The 13,335-nt window shown below is 41.0% G+C and overlaps 1 protein-coding gene across 14 annotated transcripts in view; it reads left to right on the top strand.

The window, feature by feature from the left end:
- LOC125339773 (protocadherin gamma-C4) overlaps positions 1–13,335 on the top strand; it is a 365,900-nt gene that overhangs the window by 318,080 nt on the left and 34,485 nt on the right. The gene's annotated exons all lie outside the window — the stretch shown is intronic.

Below are 13,335 nucleotides of genomic sequence, written 5' to 3'. Positions count from 1 at the left end.
CAGAGAGAATCATCTCTACTTATAGTCAGCAAAATGTCAGAAATACAGGTATGGCTCAAACAGCAGAGTGCCAGCCGCAGTGGACAAAGCTAAGGTACAGCATCCAGGTCCTGAATTCACGCTTCAGTACTGGCAATAATAATAATAGTAATAATAACAATAAGTACTTTTTTGTCAGTCCTGAGCACTGTCCCTGGCTTCTTTTTGCTCAAGGCTAGCACTCTACCTCTTGAGCCACAGCACCACTTTCTATATATGTGGTGCTGAGGAATTGAACTTCATGTATGCAGGGCAAACACTCTACCACTAGGCCATATTCCCAGCCCATAAATATTTAAAAGTATTTAAATAACTTAAAAGCAGTAATGCCCACCCATATAAGATGGGAAGTACATGAATAACTTTGTAAGAAACTATAAAATTATTTTTCAGGGCTGGGGATATAGCCTAGTGGCAAGAGTGCCTGCCTCGGATACACGAGGCCCTAGGTTCGATTCCCCAGCACCACATATACAGAAAACGGCCAGAAGCGGCACTGTGGCAGAGTGCTAGCCTTGAGCGGGAAGAAGCCAGGGACAGTGCTCAGGCCCTGAGTCCAAGGCCCAGGACTGGCCAAAAAAATAAAATAAATAAATAAAAATAAATAAAATTATTTTTCAAAAGAGCAATAATCACTTACATTGCTATTCACACTTAAGTTGTTGTTGTTTTACTAAATTCGCTAATTTTGTGTCTACATATATTGGGTATCTTCTCCTGTATTTACATACTTGAACAGTCTGCTAATATAGCCTGCACATCTTTTACTTACATAATGGTCTTCTCAAAGTCAGAGTCTCAGCGATGAGAGTTATTCAAAATGTATTCTGGCTCTGACTTCTTTGTCACCTATGCATTTTATAGATATATTATCCTAGATTGAGACTTAACTTTTTTGTGTGTGTGGGGGTGGGGGGGGCAGTGCTAGGGCTTGAACTCAGGACCTGGCCACTGTTCCTTAGCTGTTTTACTCAAGGCTGACATCCTATCATTTGAACCCTAGATCCACTTCCAGCTTTTTGGTAGATAATTGGAGATAAGAGTCTCAGGGACTTTCTTGCCTGGGCTGCCTTTGTTTTTTTGTTTTTTTCAAATTTTTATTATCAAACTGATGTACAGAGAGGTTACAGTTTCATACGTTAGGCATTGGATACATTTCTTGTACAGTTTGTTACCTTGTCCCTCATACCCCCCTCCCTCCTCCCCCTTTTCCCTTCCACCCCCACCCCCAGGCTGCCTTTGAATCACAATCCTCAGATCTCAGCCTCCTGAGTACCTGGATTATAAGTGTGAGCCACCAGCATCTGGCTTTCTTTTCTTTTTTTCTTACTTTATCTTGTAGTCTTTAGAAGAGTAGGCTTTTGTTGTTTGAGTGTGTGTGTGTGTGTGTGTGTGTGTGTGTGTGTGTGTGTGCGCGCGCGCGCTGGTCCTGGGGCTTGAACTCAGGCCCTAGGGTCTATTCTTGAGCTTCATTTGCTCAAGGCTAGAGCTCTGCCACTTGAACCACAGATCCACTTCTAGTTTTTTGCTGGCTAAATGGAGATAAGAGTCTCATAGACTATAGGTGTGAAGCATCAGAGCCTGGCTTAGAAGAGTAGTTTTAATTTTGATAAATTCTCAACATGTTGTTTTGGTGTTTTTTTATTTTTTTACCAGTAATTTAGGTTCGTACATGTTGTACCATGTATCAATACTTTATTCCTTTTCATTGCTGAATAGTATCCATTGATAGACATTTGAGTTGCTTCTAGTTTGTAGGTATTGTGAAACTTTTTATATGGAAATTTGCTAAACTTTGTTGTATAAGTGTGTGTGTGTGCACACTCACGCGTACTGGTACTGACACTTGAACTCAGGGCTTGGAGCTTTCTCTCAGCTTTCTTGTTCATTCCTGACGGTCTACCACTTGAGCCACACCCCCAGTCTAGCTTTGAGGTGTTGTATTGGACTAATTTCATGCTTCTCTAGTTACAATGAAATTAAATTGGAAATCACTAATAAAAATACGTGTGGGTAGTCATCAAATAGTTAGAAATCAAGTAACACACTCAAAAATAGTCTATGGGTACAAGAGATTGAAGGTGAATTTGAAAATATTTCATTTAGTTGTAATGAAAATATAACATTCAACATTAGATACAGTTTATGATCAGGGAGATTTTCTTAGTTAAATGTTTGTATTATAAAAGAAAGAAAAGTATAAAATTAATATTTTAATCTACAAAACCTGGTATTGAACCTATGATGCTCCAATCTCAGCCTCCTAAAGTAGCTAAGATTATAGATGTGAGCCATATTTCTTCGTTTTATTAATTTCTGCTACTGTATTTATTTTCTTCTGCTGGCTGCATGTTTTTTTCTCTTCTGTATTCATTAATTTTCCTCATTACTGTGATAGAATGCCCAGCATGAATGCTATGAAGGAGGAAAGACTTATTTTGGCTCTCAGTTTAAGAAGGTTCCGTCTGTGGTCACTTGGCTCCGTAGACCTTGAGCAGAAAATTACGGTGGTAGAATCTGTGGCAGAGGAGGCTCTTCACCTCATGACGGATGGGAGGCAGAGAACCAGGAAATGACTAGACCCGTTATAGCCTTCAAAGGCATGGCCCCAGTGACCTAATTCCTCTCGCGAGGTCCCACCTCCCGAGGTTTTTACCACCTCCCAAAATAGCACTACCAGCTGGGGCACAAGCATTCAGCACCTGAGCCTGTGGGGGGAATAGTTCATATTCAAATCATAGTCTTCCGTTTGTATTTTGTTGTGGTAGAATCACACTTTATTTTATTATTACTTTTTTTTTTTATCCAGTCCTGGGGCTTGAACTCAGGGCCTGGGCACTGTCCCTGAGCTAATCTGTGCTCAAGGCTAGTGCTCTACCATTTGAGCCACAGCACCACTTCCAGCTTTTTCTGTTCATGTGGTACTGAAGAATCGAACCCAGGGCTTCATGCATGCTAGGCAAGCACTCTACCACTAAGCCACATTCCCAGCCCAACACAGTTTAGTTTTTTAAACATATATAGTAAGACCTTTTTTTTTTCTCATTAGTGCTTGCATAATTGCTTTATATCTGACAAATGTCTCACAAATTTTGTGTCTTCATTTTCATTCAGTTTCATTCATGTACTTTGAATTTTCTTCTGAGACTTCTTTGACTCCTGAATTATTTAGAACTCAGTAGTGATATTTCCATCTAATTGGGGATTTTCTCACTTTTCTGTTATAGAAAGGAAGGGTTAGTTCAATTCCAGTATGGTTAGAAAACACATTCTGTATGTATCAATTCTTTTAAATTTGTTGGGTTGTATGTTCTTATTCTAGATGTCATCAGAATGTGCTATGAATACTTAAAGGGGATATTATTCTATTGTCTTGTCCTATTGGAGGTTGCTCACCTCTTTTACATCCCTGGTAGTATTTCTGGAAATTATCAAATAGTTGAAGTCTCCAACTTTAACTGTGGGTTTGTGTATTTTACCTTTTAGTTCTTTTTGTCAGCTTTTGCTTCACTTGTTTTGAAACTCTGTTAGTCAATACATATAATCTAAGATTACTATCTTCCCCTTCCCCCGAAAAGATTATCTCCTTAGTGGATTGGCCTTTTATCATTAGGTAATAACCCTCTTTGTCACAGATAATTTTTGTTTTTACTATATAAACAGTCAGTACTGTTAAATCTTCATACTTGACAAATGCACTTGTTCATCCTTTTGAAATGCCTTTATCTCTACTAGTGCCTCTTGTCCTAAGGCCTCCTATATTCTGTAATAATTTGGCCATTCTAGCTTTCTTTATAATCAGTTGTATATCTATATTTACTTCTTACTTATAAAGTGCTTTTTCTGTAGATAGGCCCTAGTTGTGTCTTGCCTTATTTTTTTTAATATAGTTGACTTTTAATTTCAATGTACAGGTCACTTATAGTTAGTATATGTTAATATAAGTGTTAGGGTAAAATAGACTTTGCCAGAAAACCATGCAGACACCAGGGTACAAAGAATAAAGGAAAGGTTTATTGCCAGCAAAGGGACCTGCAAGACCCCTTCTCAGGAGAGAAATGAGAAGTGCCGGCTATTATGTTGGTGACCTTTACAACCCGCTGGGGCTAGGACCCCAGTCCTAAGAGGCAGAGACCCCAGCATGGACGCGCGAACCAGGGGCTTCATCATGGCGGGCTAGGATTTATGGCTTCTGCCGAAGTAGTAGATAAGGGGTCTCGCAGCTGCCCAGACGGAAGGCCACTCTGAGGGGATCTTGTTACCTTAGATGGTTGCAGCTGCCCCCAAGGAGTGACATCTCAAGGTCCAGGGGGACGGAGTATTTCCTGCCCTTATTCGATATGTTGTCTAGGAAAGGAGCACGCTAGGTTGTGAGAGGAGGCTTTGGGGCTAACAGTGATTATGATTGTGTCCAGCCACTCGGTCTTTACTCTTTCCTACTCCACCTGTGATTTATTCCTTCTTTCATCTTTTCTTGCCTTCTTTTAGGTTTAGTATGGGTTACTCTTCTATCCCCAGATATTATATAGATAGAGATATATAGATACTGACACAAGCGGGTCTCAAACTCAGGATCTTCCTGACTCAGCCTCTTTGATTTGAGGTTATGAACATGTAATGCCTCTCCTGGATTGAATATCCTTTTCAATTTTGTAGGTGGTTATTCAAGGGTTTTAAATTGTGCATCTTTAACTTGTCACCATCTATCTTTAAGTAACACGTTTTTGTTTTCAAAAGAAAGCCTTTTAAAAAATATGTATTTTGAAGGGCACTATGGGATTTGAACTCAGAACTTTGAACTCAGGGCTTCGCACTTGCTATACAGATAACACTACCATTGAGCCACACCCCCAGCCCTTCCTCTCAATGATGTTAGACTACTGCAGCTGTAACTTAACTACCTTATTTAAAAAAAAAAAAAAAACCCACTACGCTTCCATTTTCCTTCCTCAAGTTTTTTGAGCTATTAGTGTCACACGTTTAATTTCTGCATAGAAGTTCTGAGTTGAAGCACACAGGGTGTGTGCTGGCCTTGGGGCTTGACCTCAGAACCTGGACACTGGAGCTTCTTTAAAATATTTTTTAATATTTTTAAATGTTTTAAACAGCTTTAAAATATTTCTTGCAGTGAAGACATTCTGGTTGCCAATGATCTGTTTTTCTTTGCCTAAAAATAAATCCCTTTATTACCACAAGTGACGGTCTAACACTTATAATCTCAGCACTGGAGCACCTGAGCAGGAAGGGATAGTAAGTTTGAGGGTACCCCGAACTACCCAAGACCACCCTAGCTCAAAAAAATAAGTATGCTGGCCTAGCGCGGGTAGCTCACACCTATAATCCTAGCTACTCAGGAGGCTGAGATCTGACAATCACGGTTCAAAGCCAGCCCGGGCAGGAAAGCCTGTGAGACTCTTATCTCTAATTAACTACCAGAAAACCAGAAGTGGCGCTGTGGCTAGCAGAGCGCTATCCTTGAGCTGAAGAGCTCATGGACAGTGCCCAGGCCCAGAGTTCAAGCCCCAAGACTGACCAAAAAAAAAAAAAAAATTGTTTTACCTTTTCTTTTTAAAGGCTCTTTTGTGGTTGCTGGTTGTTACTTGGTTTTGAACTCAGGGCCTTGCATTTCTTCAGCCAACACCCTAGCACTTGAACAGCTACTCTAGCCTTTTTGCTTTAGGCTATTTTTCATGTAGGGCTTGTCTTTTTCCTGGGGGCTGGCCTTGGACCCCAGTTCTCCAATCCAAGGCTTCCTGCCCAGCGTTTGTCATCCTATCTAGCTGGTGTTGTGGTTCTCACGAAGTTTTGCTTTGAGTGATCTTGAATGTCAATTCTCCCTATCTCTATTTCCCTTGTAGATAGTATTCTAGGAGTGCACCACTGCACATGTCCTTAAAAACATGATGGGGCTGGGAATGTGGCTTCGTGGGAGAGTGCTTTCCTAGCATGCATGAAGCCCTGGGTTCCATTCCTCAGCAGCACATATAAAGAAAAAGCCGGAAGTGGTGTTGTGGCTCAAGTGGTAGAGGGCTAGCTGTGAGCAAGAAGCCCAGAGATAGCACCCAGGTCCCTAAGTTCAAGCCCCAGAACAGGCAAAACAAAAACAAAAACCCCTGGTGTTTTAAGATATGTACACATTGTGGAATGGGTAAATTAAGTTATTTTATACACACACACATGCACACATGTATAGATGTATATATATATATATATTGCCTCATATTTATTTTTGCTGTGAGAGCAATTAAATTATTTCACACAAGGTTGTTAGTAAGCTTTTTTTTTGCTTTGTTTTTTTTGGTAATGAGGATTGAACTAAATTAAATTTTTAAGGATAATTTTGCTGGGTGCAGAATTCTAGATTGGCCTTATTTTTTTTTCAGTGCTTTAAAGATGCTGCCCTTTCTCTTCTGTCCTGTATTCTTTCTGTCTAGAAGTCTACAATCCTTCTTACCATTGTCCTCCTGTATTTAATAACCCCATTTCTCTGACTACTTCTAAATTTTTCTTTACAATGATTTCTAGCACTTTGATTGTAATGAGCCTTGATGGGATTTTCTTACTTATCCTACATTGGATTCATTGAATATCTCGATTCTCTGGATTCATATTTTTCTCTAAACAGAAACTTGAGGCTATATTTATTCACAAAAACTGTTTTTTTAATTTGTGCTGGTCCTAGGGCTTGAGCTCGGGGTCTGGGCACTGTCCCTGAGCCGCTTCTACTCAAGGTTAGCACTCTACCACTTGAGCCACAGCTCCGCGCGCGCGTGTGTGTGTGTGTGTGTGTGTGTGTGTGTGTGTGTGTGTGTGTGTGTTTAATTCGTGATAACAGTCTCCTAGATGTTTCTGCCTTTCTGCCTGGGCTGTAGCTTCTAACGGCAATCCTTAGATCTCAGCCTCTGGAGTAGCTAGGATTTCAGGCCTGAGCCACCAACCCCCAACTTATTCAACTTTATTGACACACACTCTTCTCCCCTCCTCCGCAAGGAGGAACACGAGTTTAATTTTGGGGAATGGTTTTATATTTCCCCATAGGTCTCTGAGCCTCTGTTCCTTCCCCTCCCCCAATATTTTTTCCTCTCTGTGTTTCAGTTCTACATGTTCTATCACTACATCTTTGTTGGTCGGTTGTGGGGCTTGAACTCAAGGTGTGGGCCCTGTCCCTGAGCTCTTTTCGCTCAAGGCTAACACGCTTTCACTTACAGCCGCAGCCCCACTTCCAGTTTTTGAAGGATTAATTTGGAAATAAGAGTAAGAGTCTCCGGGGACTTTCCTGTTTCCTGCCAGGGCTGGCTTCTAACCACAATTCTCAAATCTCAGCCTCCTGAGTAACTAGGATTACAGGTGTGATCTACCAGTGCCCGGCTTACTGCTACATCTTAAAAGTCAGTGATCTCTTTCTTCTTCATTGTGCAGGACATTGCTAAACTCAGGGAAGTCTTCATATGTTTTATGCTTCACTTTTAGGCATTCCCATCAATTCTTTCATCTCTCCCATTACCTTCACGTTTTCTTTCAAATCCTTATTTATATTTATAATAGCGTATTTAGAGTATGTGTGGTGTCATTGAGTAGTACAACAAGCACTAGCATGTCTGAGGCTTTAGGCCCAGTCGCTGGCATCAAAAATTAGCATCAAAGCTTTGTGTGGAGCCAGACACTAGTGGCTCACGCCTGTAATCTTAGCTACTCAGGAGGCTGACATCTGAGGATCATGGTTCAAAGGCAGGCTAAGCAGGAAATTATCTGAGACTTTTATCTCCAACTAACCAGCAAACAAAAAACAAAAAAAAAAAAAACTGGAAGTACAGCCGTAGCTCAAGTGGTAGAGTAGCAGCCTTGAAGAACAAAAGCTAAGGGACAATGACTAGTTCCTGAGTTGAAGCCCTTATACATACCCACAGATACACACACACGCACGCACACACACACATACACACTCCAAATCCTTGTGTGCTAATTTCAATTTGCTCCTCATTTAACTGTTTAGTAATGTTTTTATTGGATGTTGAGTGTTTAGACTTGTTGTTTTTCTTTAAGAAGTACTGAGATTTGCTTTGGAAAGCCGCTAAGCTTTTATGTGTCTGATTGATCTCAAGGCTTTATATGTTGCTGTTGGTGGTGGTAGGCTGGTTAATTTTTATTTTTTTTTGGCAGTAGTGAGGTTTGAACTCAGTGCCTTGTGTTTGTCAGTGCCCTAACAAAGAGCCACCCCACCAACCACAAGGTTTATTTTTAAGCTCAATTTAGACAGATCTGTAGTAGATTTTCTGTTGGATAGTTTATCCCTATTACTAAATTTGGCTTTCTTCTATCTTCAAATAATTGCACAAAGGATTTCCACAGTCCACGTATGTGTACAATGTCTTGATCGGTGCATTTGTTATTTGCCTAGCTTTAGAAGAGTCTGGTTCTTTTCATGCTCAGATTATTCTTCTGGCAAAGACTGTAGGGGATCCTTATCTAACCACTCTTATCTAAATTCTCTTGTGCTAGCTTCATTATCTCCAGTCTTAAACTACCTCCCTTGCTCAAACCAAAACTACCTTATTTTTCAGGAATTCTACCTTCCTGTCTCATGGTCTGAAAGTTGCTTCAAGGTAAAACACTAGACATGTCTCATTTCCTTCTTTGTGTATTACAGTTCTGCTTTACCTTGTGACACAATGTCTAGAAATAGTTTCCCAACTATGTTAATCAGATTCCAGCCCCAGTACTGAAACAAATAAAAAAAAAAAGTGGTGTTTGCTTAGCACAAGTATTTCATGTGAGCTTTCCTTACCCGCATACTGTACCAGACAAGGCGAATGGTTATTTAAAACGCACCAAGTCAAGGCTAGCCAAAGATACACTCAATACTATGTTAAGTATACAAAAAGGAACACTACATGGTTTAAAACTAAATCATTTACATTTCAATTTTAAAGTTTAAAGTTTGGTAAGAAAAAGAAAAATTACTGATTAACTCTTCCTCCTCTTTCTTTACTTTTCAATTTTTGTCCGCCTTGGTGACTCTGCCTTTCATCACTGTAACATGCTTTCTTTCCCTTCGTCTCAGTAAGAACCCTTTCATGTTTCCCTTCTTTTTTTTTTTTTTTTTTTTTGGCCAGTCCTGGGCCTTGGACTCAGGGCCTGAGCACTGTCCCTGGCTTCTTCCCGCTCAAGGCTAGCACTCTGCCACTTGAGCCGCAGCGCCCCTTCTGGCCGTTTTCTGTATACGTGGTGCTGGGGAATCGAACCCAGGGCCTCAGGTATACAAGGCAAGCACTCTTGCCACTAGGCCATATCCCCAGCCCTTTCCCTTCATTTTACCAGTCTTGTTTTCATTAAGCTGCTTGACCTCTGCGGCAGTGTCGCTCCACATCTCCCCTGGTTTCTTTGGGGCATCAATGGATGGGCATCAGGGTGTCCCCCCTGCCCCCAAATGCTCCTCTGGCTCTCGCTTGCCCAGTGGCGCCTCTCTAGTACCTAATATACTGTAACGATCATTGCTCCTCTTCAATAAAAACTTATAGCGGGAGAAGCATGGAGCTCGGGGTGTAACTCAGTGGTAAAGCATTTGCCTAGTATTTGGAAGGTTCTGGATTCAATCCCTAATAAGAGAGAGAGAGAGAGAGAGAGAGAGAGAGAGAGAGAGAGAGAGAGAGAGAGGAGGGGGGAGGAAAGGGAGAGGAGAAGAGTTACAAAACCACCTAGTAGACCAGTTGCCTGAGAACAGAGGGAGGAGTGGTTGGCTGTGTAGACCACCATGAGGAAAATCTGGAGGTCAGGTTAGTATTTTAAAACTGGGTCAGAGAGTTAGTTACATGAATATATGAATCTACCAAAAACCCTTGAAGTGCGTACGGTATGTTGAAAATATTTTGACAGTGGTTGAGATGGGTATGGTTGTGTCAATGAGCAATATCATCATTTTATTTATAATATAATCATTTTATTTAGAAACAAAAAAAAGACAAAAGGAGAAGTTTTCGGGGCCTCGAGGTGTTAGCTCACTCTTACAGTGCTTACTCAGCATGCAAAAGGCCTGGGGGGAATCCCCAGCACCATAACCAATTTAAGAATAAAAGATATAACGTATGACACTGTAACCTCTCGGTACATCAGTTTGACAATAAAAAATTTTAAAAAGAATAAAAGATTAAAAAAAAAGTTTCATGGTGAAGCAGCTCCTCAGTGTAATAGCCAGTAGTAGAACTGGAATATTTTGACTAAGGCCTCACTTCTGACCTTGTAATATGTGCACTTTCAACTTTAAAATCACATCATTTTGGGGCTAGGGATATGGCCTAGTGGCAGAGTGCTTGCCTTGTATACATAAAGCCCTGGGTTTGATTCCTCAGCACCACATATATAGAAAAGGCCAGAAGTGGCGCTGTGGCTCAAGTGGTAGAGTGCTAGCCTTGAGCAAAAAGAAGCCAGGGGCAGTGCTCAGGCCCTGAGTCTAAGGCCCAGGAATGGTACACACGAAAGTTACATTATTTTTGCTATATCTTACTGGTCAGAGGGTCTCTTACAATTATAAAAACAGAAGTTCTCAAAGGTAAAAAGTGGTGTTGTTGACTGTTTAGTAGACTTCTATTTAATCTAGACAGGGAAATATCAAGTTGTCACACCTTAGCTGTCTCTTTAACAAGAAGCGTTCTCTCTTCAGATCATTAAGGTTAAGTTCATTAAGCTTGCTGACAGCTTTAAAAAGTGAATAAACCAGCCGCCAGTGGCTCACACCTGTAGTCCTAGCTACTCAGAAGGCTCAAACCTAAGAATCACAGTTCAAAGCCAACTGGAGGGCAGGAAAGTGAGACTTTCATCTCCACTTAACCACCAAAAAGCGAAGTGGAACCAGTGGCTCAAGCAGTAGAGCACTAGCCTTGAGCAAAAAAGCTCAGGGACAGCACCCAAGGCCCTGAGTTCAAGCCCTAGGGCTGGCCTCAAAACACATACATACACATAAAGACACACCCACCACACACACACGAATGGATGACTGTGGCTAGCATGTAGCTCACTAATAAAGCACTTGCCTAGCGTGCATGAAGCCTTGGGTTCAATCCTCAGCACATCCAAGCAAAAAGTGAAAATGACTGTGTCTTCAAAATATGCTTAGTCGTAGGGAAAACACCTACAAATAGATTTTATTGTTTGTCTATCATGACTTTAGCATAAATATTGCTACATTAAAAGAGAGGGTGATAGAGGGATGAATATGATCAAAATATATTGTATTCATATATGAAAATTGCATAGTGAAACCCATTATACTTGTAAAAAATGTAAGATAGGGAAGGTACCACTAACTTGGGCGCTGGTGGCTCGTGCCTATAATTCTAGCTGCACAGGAGGCCGAGACCTGAGGATCAGGGTTCATAGCCAGTCTTGGCAGGAAAGTCTCCAGGACTCTTATCTCCATTAGCCAACCAAAGAAAAAGTCTGGAAGTGCAGCTGTGTCTCAAGTGGTAGAGGACTAGCCTTGAGGATAAAAGCTCAGAGTCAACACCCCACCCTTGAGTCCAAACTCCAGAACTGGCACACAAAGAAAGAGGGGGGAGCGACGGAGGAGTGAGAATTAAAAATAGTCATACGTTAGGTGGCAAATATGACCACAGTATAATATATGCATGTATAGGAATATTAAAATGAAACCCCTTACTTTGAACAACTAGTATATGCTAATAAAAAAAGATTTCTCTATTAATGCATTTCTGTATTAATAAGTATTGAGGTGCTAGGAAGGTGACTCATGGCAGAGCAATTTGTAAAGGATGTGTGAGGCTCTTCATCAAAAAAAAAATTAAAAATAATGAACAAAAAAGACATTGGAGATGTACCTCAGTGGTAAAAGGGGGTGCTTAGCACGCATGAGACAGTGGGTTCAATCCCCAGCCCCGGTGAACATATCCACGCAGACACAAAATATAAGGGCCTGCCATGCCCAGTGTGGGGGGGGGGACACGTCGTCGTGAAAGTGGCAGTTCCGCTCCTTCTGGAGACGTTTTTTCCCTTATATTTTCCTTGTGGGTGGGAGAAGCATACATGACACCTTTTAAAACCTAATAAAATCTAAAGTTAAATGAATAAAATAGTTCTCTGAGGTAGCTGGGAAGCCCAAAATCCTGGTTTTCACTGAGACATGAAAGGTTTGTAGAATGAGTAAAGCCAGGGGCACGGGAGCACGCTGCTTTCGTGGAGAGGAGCGGCCCGGGCGGAGGCCCTGGTGCACCGCGGCTTGTCTGGTGCCCACACCGAGAGCAGCGAGATGCGGAATGGTGGAGAAAGGGAAGCGTGAGTGCTTGCGTCCTATGCAAAGGGTTTGCTATTTTATTTCAAGAGCAGGAACAGCTAGAAAATTATATGAGCCAATTAAAAGTTTTAGGACGTTCACCCTAGCTACCGTGGAGAATCAAGCCAAGAAGTTTCTTCTGGTTTATGAAGAGGTCTTAGAAGACCTACGGGCCTTGTTACTCTTAGGGAAACTACTTTGAAATGTCAAAGTTGCTTTTCAGGCGCTGAAGGTACAGCTCAGTGGGGAAGCTTTTGCCTAGCATGCACCGCGGTAGAGCACTTCTATAGCACTAGAGAATAGAGCCCGCTTTCAAATCCTAAATTATGAACTGATAGTAAATAATATTTTAAAATGTAAAATCAGTACTACTTGCAAATAGCCCACGGATTAATGCTTGTCAAATTTTAACATATCTTCAAATCACTCAGATGTTTTGTTAAAATGTAAACTCTGACTCAAGATGTCTATAGCAGATCATTTTTCATTCTAACAAATTCTGCAAGGCCTACCTATGCCTTGGCTTTTACTGTTTGGTTAGCAAGTAATTGAGCTATAGTCTATATCCTAAAGTGTAATATAGTCTGTCTTCTAAAGCTTCTTGGTAGTCTAGTCCGTTGTCAACTTGAGTTGACAGTTTAAACTGGGCATTTAAGAGATGAATTAAAATTAAAGCCATGCAGAGACAGGTCATAATACTTTTTCATTTCATCAGGAACTATCCTCTTAGATATATATTTCATAACTATGTCATGTGTGTCTATGTGTGATATTTACACACACACACGTAAGTTGGTACAACTGAGGCTGAGTTTGCTGTCCAGAAAGGACTATCTGCAACCAAAATGATGCCCAGGACAAGTACACAAGATGAGTACGAAGCCCTAAAACTTTACATTTCATATCTAATGGGATGGTTTACGTGATTAATTGACACTCTGCACTAGGCACTTATTCACCTGCCTTATCTATTTAATAGGTTAGAAAGCTAGGAATCCTTCAAGGTTTGGGGT

Source organism: Perognathus longimembris, chromosome 22 (assembly GCF_023159225.1).
Source record: "Perognathus longimembris pacificus isolate PPM17 chromosome 22, ASM2315922v1, whole genome shotgun sequence".
NCBI classification, from domain to species: Eukaryota; Metazoa; Chordata; class Mammalia; order Rodentia; family Heteromyidae; genus Perognathus; species Perognathus longimembris.
Note: the sequence above shows the minus strand (reverse complement) of the source record. Positions and strands in the feature narration are given on the sequence as shown.